This window comes from Ursus arctos, unplaced genomic scaffold (genome assembly GCF_023065955.2).
Source record: "Ursus arctos isolate Adak ecotype North America unplaced genomic scaffold, UrsArc2.0 scaffold_12, whole genome shotgun sequence".
Lineage (NCBI taxonomy): Eukaryota > Metazoa > Chordata > Mammalia > Carnivora > Ursidae > Ursus > Ursus arctos.
The window spans coordinates 39,269,234-39,293,163 of NW_026622786.1; the positions used below are offsets into that span (position 1 = coordinate 39,269,234).

The 23,930-nt window shown below is 38.2% G+C and overlaps 1 pseudogene; it reads right to left on the reverse strand.

Annotated features, from left to right (window-relative positions):
- Window positions 1-21,437: 21,437 nt before the first annotated feature.
- Window positions 21,438-21,689, reverse strand: LOC113254242 (cytochrome c oxidase subunit 7B, mitochondrial-like; annotated as a pseudogene).
- Between the last annotated feature and the right edge of the window lie 2,241 nt (window positions 21,690-23,930).

A 23,930-nucleotide genomic window follows, 5' to 3' on the forward strand; every position in this document is an offset into this window, starting at 1 on the left:
AATCAATGATAACATTACCTAGATCCTCCCTAGTTAACAGGAAGACCTGCCAATATGGTGTCTCATGGTTAATTTACAAGGAGATTTATTATTGATTAAGGTGTTTATATATTTGGTGACTGCTGTTCTTCCTATAAAGGGGAAATACTTCAAGTCTCGTGTTTGAGGGTTAAATATTCAGCTTGACAAAAAAATGGATGTTTGTATCCCTTTAGTAACTAGAAATCTAGGGATGGTACAAAAACACAACAAGGGATGTATACCAATGGCAAGCTCTCATCAGGTGTGTAGCATAGGGCTCTAAGTAAGCACCTATTGTTTTCATGCTTAGCATTTCATTAAAAGCACATCTCCCAAAAGGTTTTTTTCCTCAGTATTGACACATTCGATCCATAGTTACCTGAATTAGAATTTTTCCCTTTTAAAAATGTTTCATGCAAGTTTTTATTTAGAGTAGACGTGTTGTTTCAATGATTTCTGCTCATCAGTCAAGAGGGGGAAAACACATTTTACCGCATGGATTCACGATAAAGCAATGAAGGTGCTTCACTGTAGCTCGTTTAATCCTCCGTTACACAGGGGTGAGAAGAAAAGGGATATTCAATATTTTAATAAGTCTTTGGACTTCGCTGCAGCCCAAATGGAATTTAATCAAGAAATGTGAAGGATAAGGAACTAAGCATTCTAATCATTGCATTGACCAACTTGCAAACATACTTGCTTTATTTTGCTTATAATCATCATCATTATTAATTTAAACAACCTTCAGTATTTGCCCATACCTTTTACAAACTTTAATTTTTAAAAGTCTTAAATAGCTCGCATTTTGGAAGAAGGCAGGCAGCTGGAAATGTGCTCTTTGCACATTGATCTTCAAGCAGTCATTCCTTTTCTCTGGGAATTTTTATGTAAGCTCCCTTATTGGGAATATGCTAATGACATCCGCCATGATTACTGATTTTCTTTGAATCCTTATTCCTCTGTGGGCAAAGCAATCAGAAAGGGAGAACAGGAGATTTCCTTCTTGCTTGTGTGCCTTCTTCAACCATCTGCTCTATCCTGATTCATTTGAATACGATCTGCAGTTTTTAGATCCTTTGCTCCGACATTCTTAGGCATTTGAAAGCTTAAAAGGAGTTAATAGTCATCTATGTCACAAATGTGGTTCTCTGATGTGTTCTGAGTGCAAACTTGCCTACCCAGGGTTTACATGGGCAGATTAATTTTGTTAAGTAAAAAATGGTAACGTAGAGTAGCAGCTTCATTATATGGAAACGTGTAGTTCTTTTTTTTTTTTTTTAAGATTTTATTTGTTTATTTGACAGAGATAGAGACAGCCAGCGAGAGAGGGAACACAAGCAGGGGGAGTGGGAGAGGAAGAAGCAGGCTCATAGCGGAGGAGCCTGATGTGGGGCTCAATCCCACAATGCTGGGATCACGCCCTGAGCCGAAGGCAGACGCTTAACCGCTGTGCCACCCAGGCGCCCCGGAAATGTGTAGTTCTGAACACTTTTGTTATCAATGGCCTTGAGCTCAGGCATTGAAAAAAAGAGGTAACTTTAATATTTTGTATTAAAACAAAGTATTCCGGGAAAAGAATTGTTGATTCTAAATTTCTCAAGGTGAAGAAAAAGTAAAACTGGAGAACTGGAGAGAGAGAGAGAGAAGACAGCAAATTTGTAAAAAGAAAGAAGTCACGGTGTACACTTTTTAGGGTAACCTTTGTAGGTATTCAGACAAGAATTCCAGATTAAGAATGAAGACTTCTGGGTGCCAGCCTGTACCCTCCACCAAAGCGTGATTTACTCTCTCTTAGGAAAGTTACTTAATTTCTCTGAGTTTCTGTTTCCTCTGTGGTGACATGAAATGAATGTCATAGGTGATATTTAAGATTTCCTCCACCAGTAAAATTGTGTGCCTATATTATTTATTCCTGTGAAACACACTGCAGATGATGGGAAAGTTACTTTATGGATTTGGTTTTCTCATGGGCATTTGATCTTGCCCAGGGAAAAGCCATTTCCGAAATAAATCATCCACCTTCAGAAGAGGGGCTCTGAGCCTTCTGATTGCACTTTTAAAAATGATGAGTATGGACGGAATTTTAAAAATGGGACACCAGATCTTGCTTCAGTTTACACAGAATGGATGAATTGCTAAGGATGTTGCTGATTGATAGAAGCAAGTCTTACACTTCAGTGAGTGAAAATCAGCAAGATTCTGACACCCCCTGGCAAAACAGAGCTAACTTAATATGCAGAATTTCCATTTAGGCAAGAGAGTTTGCAAAACTTGATGCTATTAGGTCAGTGAACATTGTCAAAACAGGAAGGAGACGTGAGTTTGGGAATGTTGACACTCTCTTGGTATTCAGCTCATTTAAAAGTGAAGAGAGCTATTAATGTAAAACTGTTTCGGAAAGCGCCTCAATCTTGTCCTTCTCACCCAATAATTCCTCTTATTTTCTCCACATCAAGAATGAGATGGAGAACAACCCAGCTGCCCCCGTCTCTTACACAGTTATGAGATTTTTGAACAAGTATATAGCATCTACCGACCCTCACTTCTGATGAGCCTGGTGCCTTGTGCTGTGAACGAACACACTCCCTCCACCTTATAAATGTAATTCTTTGGATTCTGTATGTTTTCTCTGGCAACCGTTACTGATTTGTGTCTTGATTTCTGTTGGATAGTTGTGGCGTGTTACAAACTGAGTGACAAAGCCAAGACTTAAATAGCAATTACTTCACTGATGTGTTTCAGCTGACCAGAGGCAAACTCATGCCCAAAATAACCTCCACTCCCTTCCTTCCACACATCCCAACAAAGGGAAGAAACATGCAGCCACTGTCTTCTCTTTTGATGTATTATACAAATAGAACGCTTTTGAGAAATAGGACTAAAAATAGGAGAGCACAAGCATATCTTAATATTTCATGAGATAAAATTTCAAAGGCCCGAAATTAAAGATAGGCAGGTAGCCAGTGAAAAATGGAGAGAAATGTTTATTGCAACCATCGGTCTATGTTCGATGGACAGCAAATACTCTTTCGCTAGTAGTTTAGCTTTGGTCACCGTAATATACCGTCTTGTAATTGCGATATGCTGGGCAGCCTGATACAGCCTCTGCTTAGCTATCAAGCTATTATACTCACTTTTTAAGAATTTTGTTTGTTTGCTCACTCCTGAAATATAGTTTATGGACCTCCTTGAGGTTGAATGACTTTGCCTCTTGTAATGGTTAGAGCATATAACATTTAGAGGTTGGTATTTCTCACTAGCACTAGGCTTATATATAGAGATATATGGTTTAAAACGAATTTTTATTTCTTTTTTGCAGGTTTTGTTTATCACTCACATATATTTCATATTTCTTTCTAGATTAAAAAATATGCATTACATAGTCAATGTCAGAAGAGATCACAATCCGAATAAGTCATTTTATATACACACATATTCTTCTATTCTGCTTCCCCCCCGCCCCCCACTAAAACGACCTTCCTGTTCTGTTTCTGGTTGAGGAAGAAATCCAGAAAGGAAGTCTATTCATCGGTTCCTCCATCAGCAAATTTCGGATCTACGCCAGTAGCGCGCTCTACTCACTGCACTCAGCACGTCAGAATAGGATCTGGACGGCAACATTAAATGCCTTGCTGTTTAAAACGTCTTTCTGAGCTCAGATTATTGAACATTATATCCAATTTTGAGGACGATTTTATTCACATGAAATCAGTTTTTCCAAGTTTAGAAACAAAGCATTCTTAGTTTGAATATCACACAGTGATGATTTTCAACGATTAGAAACACATTCATACTATAGCACGTCTGGGCCCAAGAATCCCTCATTTACGGCCCATTTTTCTCTAGCAACAATCTAAGTATTTCTAGGTTGTATTACATTTCTCATTCCCATGTGCTCTCGGTCAATAGACTGTCATTATCAGAATAAAGTTCTTTACATTTAACTGAATTTTGAACTTATGAAAGATACACAAATCTACTTGAAATTGATATGAAAAAGTGAGTAGAATTTAAAGTGTTCTTCACTTCTTTTGTCATTTTACAAAGACATTTATGTAAAAATGCCTTTTATGTATGTTCCACATTTATCTTTTCCATTCTTTTTTTTTAATTAGTTCAAACCACCTATGCAAAATCATGAGAGTTTTCAACCTACTAAGTAAAGATAATCAAAATATTATCGGAAAAGATGGAAGGAATATCACTGGAGATCAGCCTTTTATACCCTGCTGGAAACAAACAAAACACATGTACTCTTTACCAAACTATTTCACTGCACTGAATAAAGATATTACCATGTGTAGCTTAAAAAACCAGCAATTTCTAAGTATTTGTGAGGGAAATATACTTTAGGCTGACATTTGTGCACATTTTTCTGTATCTTCTACAGCCTGCCCATTTTTCAAGTAAATGTTTATTCAGATAAACTCTGCCTCAAACTCTGGAGTATAACCTTGAACGATCATAGGAGTTGATAGCGTTATTAAATCACAACTTCAGCTCCTTTGTACCTCAGCAATATTCCCCATTTTCTAATATATCTTTAAATGGACTTATATTGCTAGAACTTCAGATGTGATTAGGCTGCTTTTATTTTCATTTATTTATTCAGCTTTAAATTGATACAACCATTAGCCCTGCCCATTACTTCTATCTGGCAGCCTTATCACTTCCTGCTTCCTTTCTAAAGTCTTTTTTTTTTTTAAGATTTCTTTATTTATTTTAGAGAGAGAAAGAGTGCACGTGAGCGTGTGGGGGTAAGGGGCAGAGGGAAAGGCAGAAACTTGAGCAGACCTCGGGCTCAGTGCGGAACCCCTCCAGGGGCTTGATCTCATAACTCGGAGATCAGGACCTGAACTAAAATCAAGAGTCTGACGCTTAACCCACTGTGCCACCCAGTCATCCCTCCTTTCTAAAGTCTTAAGACATTATTATCTTTTTAAGATTTATTTATTTATTTGAGAGAGAGAGAGAGCGGGGAAAGGGGTAAAGGGAGAGGGGGAGGGAGAAAGACCCAAGCTGACTCTAGGCTGAGCACAGAGCCCCATGGGGGGCTCCATCTCACGACCCTGAGATCTTGACCTCAGCTGAAATCAAGAGTTGGATGCTTAACCGACTGAGCCACCCGGGCACCCCAGAAGTCTTAAGATACTTTCAAACAGGTGTACATTTTGATGAAGTTACTTTTCCCCTGTTGAGTCAATAATCACAAACTAGAACTAAAAATTAAATGAGAATTAGAAATGAAATTAGAAATTTATCACTTGCAAATCTGCCAAACGTGAGGTAGGTTTTCTAACTGATATATGCAAAGCATGTGAAACACATCTCTGTGTTGTCTAAATGAACAAAAGGCAATTAAGGAAGATTTCTATAACTCTGGAAGTGAGAGATGAATTCGGAATTATACATGGCACTTGGGGAGAAAAAAGAAATAATGATATATTACTTGATATGCATTTTAAATAATTTGCGTCAGCACTATACACTTTATTGAAATTTTATCAATTTGTAGTAGATATTCTGCATTGATCTATAAATAATTGGGTTTAGCTTTTAAAATTTCAGAACATGTATAGTTTTTTTCATCCAAATAGTTAATACGTACTACAAAGATGTTCGTGTTTTATGATTCTTTTTTGGATTGCCTTCAGAGGCAATTTATGAACCATGCAAAAGGATCAGTACTTTTCTCTTTTTTGAAGATTTTATTTATTTATTTGAGAGAGAGCGAGAGTTCAGGAGCGGGGTGAGGGGCAAAGGGAGAAGCAGACTCCCACTAAGCAGGGAGCCCAATGCAGGGTTCTATCAGGGGACCCCAGGATCATGACCTGAGCCGAAGACAGACACTTAACTGACTGAGCCACCCAGGCGCCCCAGATCAGTTCTTTTCAACTACTGAGCAATGTGCTAGGAGTTGATACAGAGTGATGACAATAGCTTGGTTCCTGACCTTGAGGAGCTTGTGGTCTAGAGGGAAGATCAGCATTATAAACAGACGATGTCAATAAACTACAGCGAAGGCCAGGATAAAGATGTGCACACATGGGTTTTTGTCACACGTCATTGTTTGGTTTGTTTTCTCATCTGATTCAGTGAACAAGGGTACGAGTAACTCTTGCCTGTTTTCAAAACCAAACTCCTCTCAGAAATTACAATCTCCTCCTGTTGAAGATGTTCAAAGGAAAGATTCTGGCACGTTTTTCCTAAGAAAGCGAGCACGGTGGCTTCCACATAGGAGGAGTTCGAAAATACCGAGGCCGCACATGCGCACGAAGCATGAGGAAGGTGGTGTAGGGAGGTCAGAGGTTCTGGCTCAGTAGACGTCTAATCCCACGTGGAGGTTAACTCTGAGTCTTTCCTTTTACAGGCTGATGGTCTTTGATCTTCAGTCGTTCACTTGATTTCATCATTTATACATGACTCATTGATAGGTGAATCAGGCTGGACTGCTAATCAATGTTTGCTTGAGTGGCTCGGAGTCTCTCTTTCCCAAATGTTTGTGTATTCATCATGGAGGCAAGGGCAGTGGTCCTCGCTAACCTTCTCACGCAGAAAGGTCACAAGATGCTTTGGTCCCTGTTGATACCTGCGGGACTCTATAGCAATGGTGCCTAAGAAAGTATCATTTCCCTGGAGACTTGCCTTCATTGCTCTTGAGGCATCCTAGAAACATCTTTTTAAAAACAAAATATTGCATGTAAAGCAAGGCATGGAAATACCATTTAGAGCATACAAAGGAACATTTCGATGTTCGTGTTTTAATTCTGCTTCAATTTCAAATATACTTCAAAGTATACCATTTTCATATGTGACAGAAAAATTTTATCGTAAACAGATTTCTGAAATTACTTGAAATTTTAAAACAGGAGCAACATGGACACTCCAGCCTTTTTATTTGAGGTAATTATGCCTTTCAAGTAACCTCCTCTTATAGACCTTAATGTTTTCCCCTCTAAATTCTTCCGATCTTGAAAACCCCCTAATGATTTTGATTTTTTCCCTAGTTTCTAATTACATACAGCACTGAGGTAGGTAAACTTATTTTCATTCTTCAAGCGTATTTCCCCCCATTTCAATTCCTTGCTTTTCTTCTTTAGACCCAATTTCTCAGTCTAAGCTGAACTAATATTGTTCTATTGAGGAACATTGGATATTATAGTTTGTCATATCATTCAGGGCATATTGTATATTTATTATTCTATGAAGCTTTCTGTTTTTCTTCTGAATTTGTCCTCTAAATCTGGTTTCAGGCATAATTACTAAAACAAAACAAAACTAGATTTTTCAGACATTTTATGGGTATAATCTGTCATTTGCTTATGCTAACTTTACTCCAATTTTTGTTAGGGAAAGGGTATCTGAGATATGCAAACTTTCAGTTTTAAAGAAGAGCAAATAAATGCTATTCGGGCATTTGAAAACTGTTTTCTTAGTATAGTACGTGGAAAGATGGAAAATCATGGAAACAGAATACATTTTCTCTTCTAAGATGGCTATTTTTTTTTCCTTTTGAGAGGCTTTGTGCCAAGCTGTCCTGTTTGTGAAGTAAAGAACAAAAATGCTGCCTGCACTTTGGACAAGATAACCTACTCTACTGAGTTCATAACGGAAATAGAACCAAACCACATCATAGTTAAGGAAGAAAACTAAACGTGGCTCTTCCTGCTACTGATTTTATCCAGCAGTAAAGAGAAATCCTTGCAAGAGTTGTTTACACCATACTAAATCCTTACAGAGTCATAGGGGAACATGTCTGCTATCTGACCCAGGCTTTAGGGCTCCTTAAACACCTGTGGATTTATGAAGTTCAGATGTCTACAAGGGCATGTGTGGAAGTTCATTCAGAAACCTGGAGCCCAAATAAACTGATCTGTTGACATGGGCACGCTGTTTCGTTCCTCTATAGTCCAATCAGTCTTTTGAACTAGAAAAGAGATTAAGATTTAAGAACGTGTTCTTTAAAAAAAAAAAAAATGCTCTTTAAAGAATCAGATTTAACAAGGAAATGTAGATGCATTTTTTTATTTCGTTGTGTGATTTTGATCAATTAATCTTTAAATTTATTTTTAAATGTGAATGTATAAAAGCCAGATCATCAGGGGATTTAGTCCCCCACATTATGCGTGTATAAGTAGCCCCCGCAGGTATACGCAAACATCTGGTGAGGGGAACTGGTCCTTTCATACGGAAGACCCACACAATTTAAAACATGAAAACCTATACCCTTTAGAAACTTATACTCTTTAAAAATGATCAAATATAGCCACAAAGTTGTCTTAATTAACTCCATCACGATTGCTTTCTTTTAGGGATTTGATTTAGTCTTTTGAAAATCAGAGACACCATGATTTAGAGAACTTCAGTCTCATTCTAAAGAGTTTCAAGTGAACTTATCTCATAATTCGTAAACATGTGTCTTTCCATATGTCTTTAAAAAATTTTATGAAAGGAAATATGCTTGAAAATACCTTGTTTAAACTCAAACTTCAAGTCACATCCAATGTAAAAAATAACCTGGTCAACATCTCTCTTATTTTTATACTCTAATCATTCTGTGCCTGACAGCATGTGTGGAAATGTGGGTAAGACCACTATGCCTGGCTTCTTGATTCTGTGTACACATTGCTAAAACTTATTTTTTTCCTCCTGCAAAGAATATATATTCCAGTGCTTGTTTGGATTTTACTTAGGGTTATCCGTGAAAGAATGCATTACCCTGAAATAGAAATAGCTGTTTATCAGATAATGATTGGCTCTATATATACTACTCTGCTCCCTCTTTGGCTCCCTCCATCTACCCCTCGATTTTTAAATTTACCCCAGGAATATTCTGTTATTTGTCAATATTCCTCTATGCTTCTACATGCACAAAGGTGCTTGAGCACTCATCTTGGCTGCTCTGCACTCTTCCTGACTGATTTCTCTGTCCTATCTTGTTAGGATGTAACAACCATGAACCTTCTTTGAATGGGTTAAATAACATACGGTATGCAAGACACCGATCACTCCTAATTTGAACTTTAAGGTCTAAAGAATGTTCCATGGGAGGCTGCATAAAACAGATGTAGTTTTAGGAACAATTCTATGACATTCCCGTTAGTTTGGGTTCAGGTTTCATAAAACACCTGATGGAGAGTCCCCATCCTGAGGATGACAGTTTTTCCCTTTGTGGTGTCACGTGGCAGTCAACGTTCTACCGTAAGTTTGGAGACAAGCCAAATAAGAAACATAAACCCACAGATTCGGGTAAATTCAAACATATATATACATTTTGGAGGGAGCAGGAGAAGTCAAGGAGGAGATGGTGACCAATTGAAATAAAAATAGAGTATTATATAATAAGTCTCTATGGGCTTAATAATAAGAAAGGTAAGGATGTGTATAATGTAGGTGTAAGGCTTAAAATGATCATTCATAAAAAGGAATTATTTATGTCACATCTAGAAAAGGAACACTAGCTAATATCTGCTGGTTCATAAATATATAGTAAAGATATATTCATGCTGTGATATATTTCAAGAGTTTTATAATTGCTATTATTCTAGTAGCAAAAAGCACTGATAGTGACGGAAACACAAGTTAAAAGTAAAGGAACTGAAACAAATATTACATTATATGTCAACTATACTTCAATAACAGTTTTTTTTTTAGAGTAAAGAAAGAATACTCTGAATTTTTACAGTATGAAGTGGAAATTTCTGGAAATTTCAGGCATTTTGGTTTCATCTTCAGAATCACACAGATCAAATAAGGTATAAATGGCTATTTGTCTCACTTCTTTATAATAATTTATATGTGCAAGTTCAAGACAAGAAAAAATAGTGATTATGTATTTTTTAATTAAAAAATTTTTCTGATAAACATGCACTACTTGGGTAGTAAAAGAAGAATATACATTTTTAAGGAGATACTGAAATGAATCCCCCATTAGCACTTTCCCAAGGGAAAATAAGGCCGAAACATGCAATGCTTTATTCAAACTTTTTTTTTTTTTTGGCACAAACTATATTCTGCTCTTTTGGTCAGAAATAACCAGTATCTGTTTCTATTGAACCCCAAATAATTGATTAATGCACTCATAACACTGCTAAAATATCAAACAGTTTAATATTTTAAAATAATATAAGCAGTAGGTGGGTTGGATTTTTTCCCTCCAAGGCAACATTCAACCTTGTAAAGATACAGTCTTTACAGGCTGAAAGAAGGATTAGTCAGGACTGTTAGGAGACAGAGAGCTGCAAAAAACAGAAGTCGTGGACCCAGTGTGTCTGGAAACATCAGTGGGACACAAAGATGTGGGAAGGTCCTAAGGATTTGACGATAATTGGCTTGGAAAGATGGGAAGTGGATATGGGTGAGAGGGAGGGAAGAAACGGGGAAGGACTAAATATTTAGGGTGGAGGGTGGGGTTAAGGAGGAAGAAGACAAGGAATCTACGTAGGCGTAGCTATGAAGTACTTGGATGTGATCTGCCTTTTTCCAAGTGCTTTCTGACCCTCTTTGAAAACCAGTCCATACTGTAAATGGGGCCAAAAGTGGGTTAGGGAACATTGTAACCTCATTTCACCTTATTTAGCTATGTGCCAGAGATCTCAGCAGGTAGTTCAATTAACTCCCACTAGTTAAATGAGAAGAAAATGAGGTTACCCAGATTAACAAAACACAACTCTTGGTTCTCCTCCAAATCAGGGGGAGGAAGGCTCCTGGCTGACCGAGCTGGTTCAGCCCTGGGCAATTGCCCATTTGCCCAGGGGCTTCTGAGCTAAGGACCACAGCGCTCCCTGCAACCTCACCAATGACAGTGGAAACGACCTCAAAGGATGACTAAAGCATTGAAAGTGATGTTGAATATTGCATTCCTCCAATCTCTTTCTCTCTATGGAATTAATGCATAACCTCCATGGGGACAATATGTCTCATGGGATTTTACATCTCAGAGAATCTGAATAGGAAAGTTGTGTTTTAGGAAATAGGAAAGCTTGAATTTTGTGAAATTATTTCCCTATTGAAAGTTTATTGGGTTTCTCAATTTAGAAATCTCAATTAGCTCCTTTATTATTTTCACAAATTATTTTCCAATATCTGTGGTTATTTTCAATATGTTTAAAATAATTGTCACCAGATACTGATAGAAATAACTGGAAATACTTAATGAGCAAAATATTTTTAGTGTTATCTAACGCTCAAAGTAAATGTCTTCAATTTGTATCCATTTTCAACTTTAATGAGTAGTTCTATTGACAATGACCGATTTTAACAAGTAAAGAAATGACATAAATGCTGAAATACACAGAAGTTCTAATCTGGGAATACAAGAGTTCAGAGCATCTCTTCATTACTGTAATCTACATGTTGACAAAGAGTTATTACTCTTAAAAAGTCAGTTAATTTATTTTAAGGCAATATATCGCAATGGTTGGATGTGGGCTGTATCATCAGACTGGTGTAAATTCCCGCACTGGATGGCTTTGCCTCTGTGCCTCAGTTTCCTTATCTGCAAAATGGGTTTAATAAAAACTATAAATCAGATAATTTTGTTGCGAGGATAAAATAAGTTTATAAAAAACACTTAGTGATTGCATAATAAATGTTGGCTATTGCTAATAGTCTATCATTATTATTATTAATTATGTAAAGTTTTAAAAACCATGTACTTCCCTTCCCCAATATGTTTATCTATACCTTCTGCTCTTTAGAAAAATATTTCTCACCTGTTTAAACAGAGGCAGGGTAGTCTCACACTATATGTTTTTCTGAAATAAAACTTCTATTTGAAATAAAACCTACATTTCAGGCTGCGTCAGCACGAATTGTCAAGTTCAACATCATACAGTTCTTAGCTGAACAACGGAGACAATTTCAGCTTCACCTAGTAATATTAGGTTGGGCATCTAGGTTTTTGGTATAAAAGAGAATGAAGTAAACTAACAGTTACCAAGCTAAATATTTGCCCTTTTACCTTAGTTAGCCTTTATAACAGCCACGCGAGTGTGGCATTTCTCTACTTTACAAATATTAAACAAGAGTCTGAGAAGTTCAATTACTAGGCCAAAGTAACATGGTTGATAATGTCTGAGGCCCTTCCTAATGTGTAAGGGCTTCTAGTTAGTTGCCCTTGTTGGTGGTTTACTAGGCAAGAGAATCTGGCTGAAGGTAAGTAGGTCAGTTTAGAGCTGTTTAGCAGTTTCAGCCTCGTGTTATAGAAATAGACACTGGGCTTGGGATCTGTCAACTCTGTCATCAGCTGGGTGACCCCAGCCCACAACTTAGCTTGTTGGAATTTCCGTTGCCTTACCCATAACATTCAGAATTGTCATGAGAACCAGATTAAATAGTGTGCAGAAAACATTATGCATACAATTTAAGGTATCATTATGACATGTAATGATAATTTTTAAAGGTTGACCATGAAGTTGAGAGAATAAATAAAGACATCTGGTAGGGGGCTTAGAATATTATATAAAAAATGAAGTAATTTTATTTTGGCTGTTTCATTCCTTATCTCCAAAGTTCTGTTACTTGATGTCTAAAGAGTATAAAGAGGTTTACGAAGAAATCAAAGAAAAGACAAATATTTTAATCAACAACTCCAATCTTGGGGGCCAAAGCCAAGAGATACACAAGTCGATAATAAAATAGATAAAAATGCTATTTATGTAATAACTTTCAAGCACAATACACATCAAGATAATTTATAAGAAATGAGTTAAAGACAGATGGCGCAATACTGTTTAGAAAAATAGAAGACCTGGAGTTCTTACATGCTCATTGCGCAGTCTTAGATATTAGCCCCTGTGTTATTGAGGAAGAACCGCAGTAAAACGGAGTGTATCTAGCAAGCCTCCCATTTTTGTCCCATTGAAACAAGCAAAAAAAAAAATCTCCAATAAATACACGCAGGTGCCAGCATTTTTCTCATAACTTGCACTGATCAACAAGCACCACCGAAAATGCTAAAAGCAATCAGCACAAACTTTGAACCACAGAGACACAGTGATGGCTGTGTAGAGACTTCCTTTGGGGTGCATATCATTAAGGAGGATCTGAACACTGCTACTATTAATAAGACTACAAATTGTAGCCGATCAAACCAGAAAGAGCCTTGAATGTATTTGCTGGGAATTGCTTAAGGCTTAAACACCAGGGACTTGAAACAAACTGTTCTTATCACCTTTTTCCAAACAGAGATTTAAATTTACAATGAAAGTGCCAGCACCAGCTGCACTTGAAGAAAGCACCACATGTCTCCATAAGCCCCAAGAAAATGGAATGGAGCCCAGTTCAAGCTGGAGGTGTCGTCGTGCTCTAGCCAGCTGGGTGACACCAAGCTGAAAGTGATGAGGTGCTAATTAAAGGGGATGAACAGTCTTATTGGAGGCACCTGCCAGTGGCCTCCGCGGAAGCAGCGAGAGCCCATCTCGCCCCGCCTGCCGGGGCTGCCGGGCCGCGGCAACCACGCGTGAATTCCGGCATTTCTCCTCCGGTACCTCACCTTCCATATTTTCCCCGCTACGGTGTCAGTGGGAGGCCAGGACTCCTCTTGCCTCTCGCCCCTCGCCCCTGTTTACCGGTTCTCCTGAGTGATAATGATCTCATGATGCCAAGTATTAAGCATAGACCCTTGCTGAAAGCAGAGATGAAAACAATCCAAACTAGATTAAAGTCTTAAACAAAAACAAATGAAAACCCAAACTACATAAAATGCAGACGTACTGCACCTTTGGGGGGGGGGAATCATACCCAAACACACAAGGAATGTTCTCTTCAATTTCCCAACACGGTTTCAGAGTTGTTCCCCTCACCCTGTTCACCCCTCTTCCTGCTGAAACCACACCGCGCGATGCTGCGGCCGGAACTACGTTATAGGGATGGAGCGTTTAGAAATATTTGCAGCTGCTGTAATAGCTGCTTTTCAGAAACAGAGAGCATGACAGGACCTAAAGTAGCTAAACCACTGAAAGAAGGGGAAAAAAACACCCACTTTTTTCTATTTAAAATTATTAAGATTGTTGAGTACACAGTACATTGATGATCCAATATGCACTGTATTTATTAAATGTTCACATGCATCTGTTTAGTTTTTCATGGGACTAGTAAGCAGACTACGCAATCTATTATCCAAATGAGGCAGGGAACATTATTGTGACCTTTAGGAGTTTGTGTGATCTAAATGTCTTTTCTCTCCAAAGACTTTTTTGTCGTTGTTCCGAAAGTCCTAAGCCTGGAGCCATTACTTTGCCTAGAAACTTTCTTCTTTGTGTTATAATGCCACTTTTAAAGAAGTTCTTTGATAAATTGGTTGCAGTCCGTATTCACATGATTTCTGTTCATTGTTCCAGTTCTGCCCTTTGTAGAAACAGAGTAAACCCACCTCTCCTCATACACGTTTCCTTCGGGGTCACACAACAATGTTATTGTCCCTCAAGATAGTAATTGTCAGTAGGAATTCTGACAATATGACCTAATAGCCTAGTGTCTTCTTGGGCAAGTTCCTTACCCAGTTATTGCCTCCATTTCCTCGTCTGTAACATGGTTATCATAACCCATCTCACAGGGCTGTTGTGCCTATTCTATGATAATGTCACAAGTAAATCTTAGCAAAATGCGTGGTGGGTACAGAGTATCGGTTCAGGAGTAGGTCGCCAGGAATGGTCAACCAATCTTGAGAACAAAAGGAAAAGCAGGTCTGTGAACACAGAAGATATATGTGATTTTGGACAAGTTGAACTGAAGTATGTGTAGAACAACCGTGGAAATTTCTAGTGGACAGCTGGAACACAAGGTCAACATTTAGGTGGTGTGGACTAGGCAGGAGACTTGAGTATTGGTGATAGAAAAATATAGTTTAATTCATGGTTGTCATGAACATAGTTTCTGAGATCAAACATTGGGAATGAGGCTAGAATCTAAGCGAGTACTTTAGTCAAACAGGAGGGGCCAGATGAGGAGCTTGAGAAAGATAGAGGGTGACTACAGGCGAGCATATGGTCTCGTACATTACAGTAACACGATGTTACCTGAAAGAAAGTGTAATGGTAGACATTTAATCATGCACTGCAAACTGGACATTGAGCAATTCTTTAAGTAGGAACTTTGTGAGATTCCAGTGGAATGAAATGGAATCCATTGTAAGGAATTAAGAGGTCATAGAAGATGAAAAAGGGAAGGTAACTGGGCACACTGTTCTTTCACTAAATTTGTCTACTTAGAAAAGAAGGAAGGATCTTGGCATGACAAGAGGGAGCACAGGTGGAGGTTTTCACTTTGGAGAGGAGGAAGCCATTGCTTTCCGTGGTGAATATAATTCATCTCTTTCTCCTCTTTTTGAGCACTGGAAGAATATTTGCCTCATACCTAGATTTGTAGCACTTTTTGTACTCTCCATAATTCTTTCTTTCTTTCTTTCCCTTCCTTCCTTCCTTCCTTCCTTCCTTCCTTCCTCTTCTTTCTTTCTTTCTTTCTTTCTTTCTTTCTTTCTTTCTTTCTTTCTTTCTTTCTTTCTTCCTTCCTTCCTTCCTTCCTTCCTTCCTTCCTTCCTTCCTTCCTTTCTTTCTTTCTTTCTTTCTTTCTTTCTTTCTTTCTTTCTTTCTTTCTTTCTCTTTCCTTTCTTCTTGGAGTGGCCCACCAATCATCTATTCAAGCTCTCTCAGTAGTTTTAAGTATAATAATGGAAACCTCAAAGATGTGAACTACTCTAAAATAGTCAAATGATCTTATTCTCCTCCTTTTTTCTTCCTCTTCTTCCCCTTCTCCTCCTTCTTCTCCTTCCCCCCTTCCCCTCCTCCTCCTTCATTTTTTTGCTTTATGTTCTTTCCAAACCATAGATTTGTTTTAAATTTAAATGCCTAGTGGGAAAAGTTTTCTTTTCTCAGTGGAAAAAATAAATTTGGAACTAGTTCTCCAATGTCGACATAGCTAGGATTCTTTGGCATTGGTGGTGAGCCTGGAAGTACATGGCTTTTGTGACCCAAATCTCCCTTCCTGCACTGTGATCAAGACTCTCTTCTCTACACAGCTTATAATAGTCTTAAAAATTTTCAAAACAACCTGCTCCAGGAAAGCCATTCTTAATCCAAGTTGATGCTTGAGTTGACAGCAATTTGATATCCCTACACTTGGCTCCTTTTCTACCCATTTGATACACTTGTCCCAATCTTTATCCCTTACTGCTGTCCTTGTCTTTTGTACTGCTCTGCCCATCTCCTCTCATAGATTATCCTTTCTAGTGTGACAGCTCCCTGTGGTTTTTCTCCTTAAGAAAGATGAAATCATTTCCAAAATTATTAAAGATTGCAACACTCTTTTCCCACTGTCCATGAAATGATGGCAATTAGACTAAAATTGGCCAAATTTTTATTTCAAGAAATAGAAAAATAGAGAGTCCTAATTCCCTTTTTATAAAATAGTCTAAAATATGCATAAATGCTTTAAAAATGTTTGGAGAAAGCTCTCATCTATCTAGCTTAAAGGCTAGTTGTTACCTTTGAACAAAGGTGTCAGGCAATGAAAAAAGAGAGAGATGTCAGGACGTGGACCAACGTCACGGAAACTGGGATTGATGGTCAACCTGTGCTTGGGGGAGGAGCTGATTATGCACACATATTTTTAGCTAAGTTCCCATAGCCAGGTAAAATAATCGTCACTATCTTAGACACACTTTGAAATATAATAGCCATGAATATGACATGAGTATATTTGTATGCTCCTAAGTATATGTTTCAAAACTGTTCAGGCACAAACTTTTTTCAACTAGAAGTTTAACATTTTATCATACCCTTATTGACTTTGAAGTACCAAAACTGATGTCAGTGAGTTCTAGAAAACTAAAGAAATAGAGCACTAAAGTCTTAGAGACCTAAGAACCCCGCACGCTGACCCTGATTGCTTTTAGGCCTGGGTCCTCAGTGCAGCAATCACTTGCCACCTAACAGGGGCTTTGTTAGAGAAGGTTAGGAACTGTGCAGGTAGCAGCTAGCTAGCTTTGTCAGAGTTACAGTCCTTCTCACTGTTACTTGAATCTACATAAAATAATGAGGAAAAGTGTTCATCAGACTCAAAACTCAATCTCAAACAAAATGACCAGTAATTGAAAAAACAAAGGTAATTGACCATGAATGATGGAAGAAATTTCACTAAGGACCTCACTGACTGAAAGAAGTTCAATAACTCTAGAACACCGGACATATTTGAAGCACCACAAGCCTTAATGTGAGACTGTTGGTAAGGAAAACTTAAAAGAGTTCTGGATAGTAGAGCAACATGCCGTGATTTGACTACACTCTGTAATTTCTAAAATGGACTGCATTTGCTGAACTGACCAGCAATCCCTCCCCTTGTCCACCAGCCACTTCATGGTCATTCAATGGCATAGGCATTGCTTTTCTTAACACAAGTGTCGAGTTTATTGAATGTGCCAGATTCTAAGTTACAAAAGGACGTATTTTCTCTCCAATTACTGCCTTTAATCATATTATGTCAGATTTGTTTATTCATCCATTCGACCAATATTTATTGCATATCTACCATGTGATCAAATACTAGTTTAGGCCCCTTAGATTATGCAAGTGAAAATAAAACAAAACAGACACAGTACCCCTGCCTTCTGGGAGCTTAAATTCTAATGGAGCAGACAGACAAGAAACGTAATAGATCTTTTCCTGCTTCTGAACTCAGACATATTCCATAGGTTTTTTTGTCTTTTTACATGTATTGGACATGTCACTTTCAGCTATTAAAAAGTACAGTTCTGTGCAAGCCAAAATGTTTCTTTCGCATCCAATTCAAAACTCCTTTCTCTTTCCCAACTGAAGCCTGCCCACGCTAGGACATCCAGTAGGGACAGGAGACCAAGCCTCTTCCTTCTACCTCCTTGCTTTCCATCACTAAGTCTGCTTCTGACTTCCTCCAACTGTAAGAAGACCAGGTGGTTTTTCTAAGAGCCCTCTTACCACCTCCAGCCCCGTGTACCAGGGGAGAGAGCCGCCTGAGCGTTTCAGCAACCCTGGAGTGAGGTGTCGGGCTCCTCCTCAGATCCACAACTTGATTGGAACAGATGGTTCTTTTTTGAAGTTCTTTGCTTGACTTGAAGCGGGGAGAAAGCACAGCCCTTGCTCAGTGGAAGGAAGATGCCACAGTGCTTCTCCTGACAGGCCTCAATTTTTCCTTTAAATAGCCTTTTTCACTTTCTAATTAGTCTTACAGTGTTAAGGTGGAGGCGGGTGATGGTGTGAAGGTCTGTTAGCAAGGCCTTCCTGGATGGTGTACTGAGGTGCCGTCCAGTGGAATTACAATGCAAGCCACTTACATAATTTTAAATCTTCTGGTAGTCACAAAAGAGTCAAAAGAAAGAAATGAAATGAATTTTACTAGTACATTTTATTCATCCACATAAATCTAAAATTGTGTTTCAATGCATAATTAACACAAAAATATTAATGAGATCGTTCCTATTCTTTTTTGCATTCCACCTCTTTGAACACTGGTGTGTGTTTTATACTCACAGCAATTCTCAGTTCAACTAACCACATTCCAAGTGCTCCGTAGGCTCATGTACCTGGTACCTACCATGGTGGACAACAAGGGGCTAGTCCTTCCCTGGAAGGTGGGTACCACTTTTTATTCTCGCCTTTTGGACCTCAGTCAAAACTCCCAGGCAGTTAGATAGGTCAGTTGAACATACTGAACCTACACAAATCTTTCTTGCCAACCACGCCATTCCCTCTGTCTCTCCCTGCACATTACACATCAACCTTTCCTCCTCCTCCACTCGCCTGAGTCTGCTCTGCTTACAGCGATCCATTACATAACAGGCACTGGGCTCCTAACTGTAAAGAGAATTTTCATAAAATGGTTAGGAAATTAATGAGTGGTCTCAGGTGGACCTCAGTTTCTTTCCTTCCTCCCTCCCTACTGTTTTTACTCTCTTTTTCTTCCTAAAGTATTTAATATATTAAATTATAATCTTATGTAAAATATTGCCAGCTTGCAGTGTGGATGGGGAAAGACAGGCAAAGAAAAATAGAAACTTCTTAATATTGTCTTAAAATTTCATTTCCTGTCCTAAAATGTTATTACAGTACAATTTTGTTTAGGGTTGAGGGTTAGTAATGTAGGATACTACCAGGACACATAACAAGAAATATTGAGACTAAAGATTAGATGAAAAATTTATCTTAGGTTAGTAGCTTTTCCAAGTTTTTTGTTAGATTTTTTTTTTTTCCTAAAATGAACAGATAAGTTATATGCTGCATTGAGAGAAAAAAAATGGAAAGTTGGGACTTGGGGAAAAATACATCTAATAATTTTCCCAGATAAAGATAGTATGGTTTCTTTTCTTCTTTGTTTACCTGATTTTTATTTTTTGCTTGTTTTGAGATCTTTTTCTAATTTACATCTAAGTCATGACACTCTAATGTCAAAGGGAAGGAGATTTGAATTACTTTTCTCTACACCAGTAAGAGGCTTCAAAAAATAATAGTTGTTTAGTATGTTCAGGAAAAAGTTATCAACTATAATTTGAGGGTTAAAGACTGAAGAGTAAATACTCAAGACGTCCAAAGCTGAGTTTTGACAGGAATTTAAATGATCTTTAGCCAAATAGTAAAATAGCCAATACCCTGAAATAAATGATTATAGAAATACCTTAGATTATTTCTTCTCTCAGAATTACTATTGTAACTATGAAAAGTTAAGATGCTACCTTTAAAATGAAATAAGAAATATAGGTCTTATCCAGTTATGAATAATAAAGATCTCATTGTTTCTGCAAGTAAGGTACCTGGAGAAAATCCAATTAGGGCAATTATATTCTGCCTATATACATTTTTCTTAGCAATTTTAATTTGATCCAGGCTTAAAACTCTTTCTACTCAGCAACTATGTACAACTGGATGAGGCGAAGCATTTCATTTGTTGGTGGAGTGATTTCCATAAATATGACAGTGAAATGTTCTGAAATCCTTCAAATTAACATATCTTGCAAAAGAAATACATTACTTAATCATTAAGTCGGATACTAATGAGTCTTTATTAAATTTCCCAGATAAACATTGTATTGACATCTAGTGGCTATAGAGGCTGATAACAGATATACTATAATGAAAGCACATGGAGTATTAATGTTTTCCATTTAAAATTTTCGTAAATGAAAAATGGGCAAAGTATACCTAATACTGAATAAGGCTAAGGTATTGTTAAGAAAGTATAAAATTTCTTTGTGTTGATATGTTAAAAGTCAGGGATGGATCTGGGATGGTCTGAAAAAGAATCATATCACAGCTGCTCAAGAAATATAGGAAAAACCCCTAGATATCTGGTAGTAAGCGTACTGAGACATCAACAATAACAGGGTCAACAACCATTACAGAGCTCCTCCCATGCCCCAGCCCCGCAATGTGTTTAACAGATCTTCTCTCACTTAGACCTCGGAAATATCCTCCAAATGAGATGCAATTTACCCCTCCGTGTCACCAATGAGGAAACACACCCTGAGAGGTTCAATGGCTTGCTGAAGGCACAAGTGCAGTCAGGATTTGAAACAAATCTATCCCCTTCCCAAGTCCAAACTCAGAGAAACCACGCTTCTATTAATACCCAACCCTACATCTCGACTTCCTTTAAAATTAACAAGCTAAAAATAATCATATTAATCGTTTTAACTCCCTTTTTAAAAAACCCATTCTGTGATTTTGTGACAACTGAATCTTGCTTATTGATTCGTGAGCCATTATGATTCTTGTGTGTTACTTTGAGCTTGTTTCTACATCTGGGGTTGACGTTCATAATCACGTGACATGTGTGCATTGAGTAACTCCGAAACGCGGTGCATCCAGAAGGAAGATAGGGTTCTCCTCACTGGGATGGGTTCTCTGACTTAACAGTAACAGAAGAGTTGTTTCTTTTCCTCTGAAAGAAGACTCTTTGAAAAGCTATCATAGAAAAGTGTCACGGCAAGAACTAAATTTACAGGAGGGAGTTGAGAAATACGAGGTGGTGGTGACCTGTTAAATGAGAATGTAGAACTTGAAAGAGGGTAATGGAGACAAAAATGGAAGACGGAGGCCAGGAAGAAGCTGAGTGTAGATTCTGATGAGAAGGAAATGGTGGGCGGCAGCAGTGGGGGGACAGAAACAGGGGTAATGATGGATTTTACAAAGCTCAGTCCATGTGGTAAACAGGCTCTTGGTGGAAGGCAAGAGGGCATCCCTTCCTTCTACAGTTTTTCAAATAAGTGTATAATTTGCATAATCTGACAAAGAATAGAACACATAGATGTACATATATATATTTTTTAAGGTTCCGAATGTACTTTATTTCTTCAACCATGCCATATTTTGATGGGTGCACAGTGCTTTTACTTGGCATCAATTACAAGTTGGTTTTGAAACAAGTCAGTATTACACCAGCTGGGCTGGTTACTGGTCTCTCCATTCCTTTGGGCTGCCTCTGCCAACAGGGGACAGGTTCCATGCTATTCCAGTTTGTGTTGCTGTATATGCCCATACAGCCACACAGGAAGGGGCTCCACTAGCGAATACCGCATTACCATATTTGTCATGGAAATCGGGTGTCCCTTTCTAGTGGCTCTGCTTTGCTATTGTTTGCTGAATGCTTTGAAGTCAGAGACAACTTAGGGCCCTTTTGACCATGGGAAACATCCTGAAGCTGAAGACAGAACAGTGTGGCTACAGCTGCTGGTTTGCCACAACTTGGTGCCACGTCCCCTCGCCCAGACATAGATGCATATAACCCTCAGTTCGATGTATTCCTTCCTGGCCCTTTGGATGATCCTGGCTCAGTGTCACCTGCGTGAGTCTGGAAGAAATGAGTTGAGGAAAGAGAAGAGGGGTGAGGAACAATTGTGTTTCTAAGGTTTACAGTAATTCTAGGAAATCTAGAGAGGCTCTTGTTCATTTCCATCGTGGAACAGTCCTCTGCACGCATCTATTTGGTATATATGCATTTAGGAAGTATTGCTATCAATTCCCAAGGCAGACGCTCCTCCAGATATAATTCTGAGGTTAGCTTGGAACCGAAGGAGGCTCTGGGAAAGAGAATAGGGAGACAAATTGGATAGGATGTGTTTAAGAAACACACTGGCGAGGTGACCATAATGAGCAAGGGAAATGACAAGAAGTCTGACAGCAGCATTTTGTACAGGAAACAATGAGCATTTTGGAACGAGACAGATAGAAAACTACAGTCTGAAACAGAGAAGTCCACTCTAATGAGATAAAAAATCACTAAGAGTCTTAACTTAGTTCTTGGGTGAAGATTGAAGAAAGGAGTAGAGCCTACCTGTGGGTTTTCGGATAACAAGAAAAGGAAAGGTTTTCATGCTTAAACTGGCAATAAGATACCAAAGATAGCTAACGATAGGAAATTGGATAAGAACTGAAAACTCGGAGGAATAACAGTTGATCTGTAGTAGTTTGAGGGATGAAAGAGTATAAAGAAGTTGAGAGCAGATGAGAGGCTGGACGCGAGTTTGCCAGAAGCACGGAGCACTGTGATGTGATCCTTCTTAGAAGACAGCAGATCAAGAAGCTGTGTGCCCAAAATCAATGGCAAGATGGAGAAGCATTTTTTTAAACTATGTCTAAGAAAGGACATCGGTGTCTTTTCAGACCGAATTAGAGAAAACTAAGGCACAAAGCCTTGACAGCTGTGTTTCCCAAATTTGGCTGCACGGTAGCCTCTCCTAGAGAGCTCAGAGAAATCCCCTGGTGCTTACCTTGCGCCCCACACCAAGGGATCAGAGTGGGCGCGGTGGGAGCCACACCTCTGCAGTTTTTAAAGATCGGCAGGTGATTCCAATTTGCAGCAAAGGGTGAAAACCACTTATTCATAGAGCATGCCTTGAACTTTTGGAGGCAAAGTGAAGAGCAGATGGTGAGTGGATTGGTTAAAAAAGAATGACCAAAATCATCTCGTGATATGGAAGTGTGCCTTATTAATGACCCACACAAACCCTTACACTAGCCACTCACTGGATTGTGCTTGTTTTCTTGACCTTTCACTTCTACCGAGGTTCCCTGACAGTTTATCTCTGTTACCGTGATGCATTGGATTTTCTCTTTCTATCTCAGTATATTAACATACTGAGCACACAAATTACAGAACTTTGTATGTCAATTGAAAAATGAAAAATGCTAGGTTGATGAAAACTTGGCATATATTAGTCACAACATATTCAAAAAATGCAGCTTGAATGCTGAGCTGCACACAGGATATGCATAAAAATCTGATGCCGTGATTATTTCGTGCACCGGGTATTGGATTTATGCTGTCGTCCTTTAAATATTAACAACTTATGAGGTATTGGAAATGCTTCTACCCAAATTTGTGAGGTGACTCAAGTCACACAGTTTGCTCTGATTTGGTTTTGCTTTGTAAAAAACAGTTTGTGTGCATTTTTGTCACGGAAAACTTCTTTTCCCACGAGAAGTCAACCCTTAGCAAAACATCCTGAAAAATGAGGGTGTGCATCTTATTTTTCTTCTTTGATTAGGCTTGCTTAATTCTGTATTATCTGCCTTTGCTTTGATGCCAAACAAGATTAAATTTTCAAGTATAGTATGCTAAATTTATAATGTGAATTTAAAACAAAATTACTTATAAGAAACCAACATCAGCACCTAGGGACAAGGCTGAGCTATTAGCATAATTTACACCAGTAAAGACATTCTACTCTAATTATTTGTGGCCAATTATCAATTACTGGTCAATGCTAGAATCATTCACCATAATTATTTCCCTAAGGAATCTTCCCTGGATATAATGGAGAGCTTCATCATATTTCTTTTCTTAGCAAAACAATTTTTATTTTTTTTCTGCAAGATTTTTCATTTATGAAAAAAACAAATCTAAACCTTTGCTACTGAGATGTCTCTAAGATTTTAGAGCTT